The following is a 5,026-nucleotide window of genomic DNA, read 5'->3' as shown; positions in this document are numbered from 1 at the left end:
TTGGGAAGGTCATTCCACATTCTGGGTCCCTTGATTTGTAGAGCATTTCTAGTTTGACTAAGTCGTACTCTTGGGGTATCAAATAGGTATTTGTTTCTGGTGTGGTGCCCATGGGTTCTGTTACAACCTTCAAGAAGCTTTTAAGGTCAGGATTGACACTACAGTTCAAAGTTTTAAATACATAGAGAACACATGAGAGGATGTGCAGTGACTTAATATCCAAGATATCAATGATTTAAGTGAGGGTACTGAGTGCTGTCTGGGGCCAGAGTTAGATATTGTTCTAATAGCAGCTTTGTGTTGAGTAATTATAGGACGTAGATGATTTTGGGTAGTAGAACCCCAAGCACAAATACCATAGTTGAGATAAGGATAGATGAAAGTAATAGAGCGTCACCAGGGCAGGGCGAGGTTCAATATATCTGATTTTAGAAAGAATGCCAACAGTTTTGGAAACTTTTTTTTTTGCAATATTTAATATGTATCCCTGGAAATTCAGGCTGTTATCGATGAAAACACCAAGGAATATACCATCTACTTTGTTACTAATTTGGATATTATTATTATAAGATTAATTTGATCTGATGATTTATTACCAAACAAAATATAGAAGGTTTTTTCAATATTAAGGGTGAGTTTTTTAGCAGTTAGCCAAAGATGGACTTTATTTAGTTCAGTATTCACTGTACCATTCAGAGCAAGAAGGTCAGGACTGGAGAAAATGAAGGTTGTGTCATCAGCAAATAAAATTGGTTTGAGGTGTTGAGAGGTATTTGGAAGGTCATTAATGTAGATGAGAAAGAGGAGAGGGCCAAGTATGCTGCCTTGTGGAACACCAATGTTGATGGGTAGGGTGGGAGAAATGGAATTATTCACAGAAACATACTGGAGCCTGTCAGTAAGGTAAGACTGAAGGTATTGGAGGGAGTGACCTCAGACTCCATAATGATGTAAGTTAAGAAGGTTTTGGTGGTTGACAGTGTCAAAAACCTTACGTAGGTCAACAAATAACCCAACAGGGAACTCATTTCTATCAAGAGCTGCATGTACCAAGTTAATCATACTAATAAGTGTATCGTTAGTGCTTTTCTTGGTTCTGAAGCCATATTGGCACGAGCTAAGTATATTGTGTTTGGCTAGATAAGAGTAAAACTGCTTGTAGATTAGTTTCTCAAATATTTTTGGCAGGGTTAGCAGAATTGATATAGGTCTGAAATTGTTGAAATCAGTGAGATCCCCACATTTATGGACTGGGGATAACTCTTGCTTCTTGTAGAATATCCAGAAAGGTTTGGAGTTCAAGTGATTTGTTGTAAAGCAATGCAATGGCAGGAGCTAGAAATCTGGAGGTTTTTTGTAAATTAAAGTTGGTATATAAGTAAGGGCACTTGACTTTGTTTTAAGAGAAAGGTTTATCTCATTAACATCAGTGTAATTAGCAGGAGTTAGGTACAGAGATTCTGGATAGTTACCTGTAAGATAGTCCTTAACATTAGTTTGGGAGGATGGAATATCATTAACAAGGGATGTGCCAATGGTTGAGAAGAATCTATAGAATTCAATAGCAGTGTCAGTGGCTGAAATATGATGCAGCATTTCATAATGAATTGTCATCTGAGCCTTGTAACACTGCACTTGTGCATTTGAGGGCACCATGCCCAAAGTTCCAACACCTATTGCAAAGTCTAGGGGAATGATGTACTCCTGAACGGAGCATCTGGCACCAGTAAGAATTATAAAAGGTGGAAGGGTCCTTCTATCAACAGTGATCTTCATGACGTGAAGAGGCTGATGACGACTATGAGGGAGGTCGAGTGAACATATCAACCTAGAGGGCAGAAAGGCATTGGGCTTCAAAGATATGATTAATATCCTCATGGCAGTATCCGCCCTAACACCAGTCACAACATGGTGCAGGCGGATAGCAATGCCAATACTAGCACTGTCTCCCCAATGCTGGACAATGTGGCTAAGCGGGCAGCTGCTTCCTGAGAAGGAGCAGCAATGGCACGTGTACCAGTACATATGTCGCTGCTGGTGAACTGGCGTACCAGTACACCAGTATCCACTGAATCAACGAGGGTGTTTATGGTGGAAGAAATCATCAGGCCGTGAAGATTCCAGATGGTTCAGATCAAAGTATTTAGTCCACGTAGCAGGACCAGACAAGGTGTGGAACATATTAGCACTGGAAGGAATCATGCGAGTGCGGCTGTGGGTTTAGCACCAAGCGCCCCCAGTAAGGGTGGGGGGCCAAGGCCCAGTTGTCACAAAGAGAAGGAACCACTCCAGAGGAAAAGGCGATCGTCACTTGGGGTCTTGAGGCTCAACTCTACCACAGAGGTGGGAGAGGACCAGAAGGGGGTAGTCGGGAAGGTGAAAGGAGTGTCTTGGTCTGGGCCAAATGGTAAACTCGGGCTACAGAGCCCAATCTTCCAACACAGTCTGACTCAGAGGCATAGTCGCCCACCCCACGAGCCTGGGAAATTATTAGAGGATCATTAAGCGGCATTGCAATGAACAGGTAATAATTTCCTTCATGAATAAGTCCCCATATGCACCATGAAGCCACAATTAGAGGATAGGACACCTGACAAGATGGGGCCCCCCAGAGGTGCATCATGAGTATACGCCCCACAATCATCACCTTAAAAACTGTCAGTACAATGAGATCAGGTTCAGCAACACAGGCGAGGATTGACAATAAAAGCGTCCCCTCCCTCGCAAGGTCGGGTACCACAGTTCTTCAGGTGAGAGTGTGCCTCCCCAAACATCCGGGCGTCAAAACAGATGTTCGAAAGAATAATCAAGAATTGCAAAAAGTCAGCAGGAAAAGACAATTAGAAAGGAGAAGAGGGGAAAGGCAAACGAAACACAAGGAAGAGGAAATAGCATCCAGCACAATTAGTGAAGACGGCAGAGGACTGTCCCATGGAGCATCACACCCCGGCAGCTGCCCAACAAGCTCCCCTCATGACGACAACGAGCTGAAAAGGGTTTGGGGGGGGGGGGCATAAGGCTTCAAAAGAACAGAGGAAATGCTGTCCCATGGAGCATCACACTCTGACAGCAGCCCACGAAGCCTCCTCATGTCAAGAGCAGGCTAGAAAGTGAGGGTGGGGGAGGGGGGGGGGTGACGGTAGGAGACCAACTCCATCGTCACCCGGCGTTAAACCCTAAACTACTGCAGCAGACAACGACTGTCAAGTGGAAGGCAGTACAGGGGCTATGCTGACCCAAACCAACACTGCTGCAACCCTACCAACAGCCATGTTAACTCTGCCTCAGGGGAAAAGGAAACTACTAGTCAGGGGCTGTTTTATAAGGGTTCCCAGAAAACTTTTTGTCACACAGAGGGCGGCAGAACAAATGGAATTCAAACCAGTGATGCAGGTCACCCTGAATATACTTAGGTTTTTATCCAACAGTGGACCTAAACCCTACAGGGTACATGTAGGTCAGTAATGCTGACCTACAAATTGCTGACCTGGAGAGCGTGTAGAGATCCTTTACTGCTAGAATCCACTCAGTAAAACATCTAAATTACTGGGAGCGACTAAAGAGCCTAAATCTGTACTCCCTTGAGCGCAGGCGGGAGAAATACATAATAATTTACACGTGGAAAATAATTGAGGGGCTGGTCCCAAACCTGCACACAGAAATAACATCACATGAGACCAGAAGACATGGCAGGATGTGCAGAACACCCCCGTTGAAAAGCAGAGGTGCAACAGGTACTCTCAGAGAGAACTCTATCAACATCAGAGGCCCGAGACTGTTCAACACGCTTCCACTACACATAAGGGGCATAACTGGCCGACCCCTCACAGTGTTCAAGAGAGAACTGGATAAGCGCCTCCAAAGGATACCTGATCAACCAGGCTGTGACTTATATGTCAGGCTGCGAGCAGCCGCGTCTAACAGCCTGGTTGATCAGTCCAGCAACCAGGAGGCCTGGTCGACGACCGGGCCGCGGGGACACTAAGCCCCGGAAGCACCCTCAAGGTAACCTCAAGGTAAGGGTAGACAAACCCTACATTCCCTTGGGTGTTACCTCAGACCTGTATTCCCTATAGTCGTGGACACAATCCAATCTGACCTACATGTACCAGGTCTAGGGATCACAATAGTAGTGTAATATGTGAACTAGAGCGACGCGCGCCATCTGCCCAGGTGGCACTCTTGAGTGCCACCTGGACAGGTGTGACGCGTCGCTCTAGTCCACAAAGGGTTGGGGGGAGATTTCCCGGAAGTTTGGCGCGTGTCGGACGCGTGTGAGCGTCCGGTGTTAGGGTATGTGGTCAGGAAAGAGGGGAGGACATGTTGTTGGGGATGTAGGAGAGTATGTGGGCTATGTGGTGGAGTAAGAAATACAAGGATGAGAGTGGAAAGAGTAGTTAAATATGTATGTGTGTTTGCCGTAGACTTAATCCTGTGTGTAGATAATAGTTTTGATGATAGTAATTAAGCTATGTAGAGGCTGAGTGTAGGTGAGAGGGGTCCCAACATAGTGGATATGTTGTTTGGGGTAGGGGAGGGGTGGGGGAGGGAGGGAGGGAGGGAGGGAAGGGTGAGGGGAGCTTCCCCTCGGCGTGAGAGTGGTTATCCCCATTTGTGGTTTGACATCCATTATTTTCTTGGAGCCATGCTCACAGCCGGAAGTGGGGGAGGATGAGAGAGTAGAGTCCAGCAGGGGGATGTGGTCCATTTGCCTTAATCGTTTTTTCAAGTCTATTTTCTTCGAGTTATGCAGCTGTTTTGGAGATGCTCCATGAGGGGAATAGTTGGGTCATACATGGGTAGGAAGTGTGGAGAAGAAGGAGGAAGAGAAAGGAGAGAGCAGTCACTCTTAAGTTGTGAATGAGATGAGGGCAACAGTTGGTGGCGAAGGATTGTTTTATGTAACAATGTATGGGAGTGTATAGGTGACAGAGCTGGACGGGTGTGGAACCATTACCCTTAAAGCGTTTTTCAATGTCCGCGGAGGGGTGTGCGTACTGGCCACTGGTTAGAGGGTAACTGAAGA

This window comes from Procambarus clarkii, chromosome 35 (assembly GCF_040958095.1).
Source record: "Procambarus clarkii isolate CNS0578487 chromosome 35, FALCON_Pclarkii_2.0, whole genome shotgun sequence".
Classification (NCBI taxonomy): Eukaryota; Metazoa; Arthropoda; class Malacostraca; order Decapoda; family Cambaridae; genus Procambarus; species Procambarus clarkii.
The sequence above is the reverse complement of the archived record's forward strand: the minus strand, read 5'-3'. Positions refer to the sequence as shown.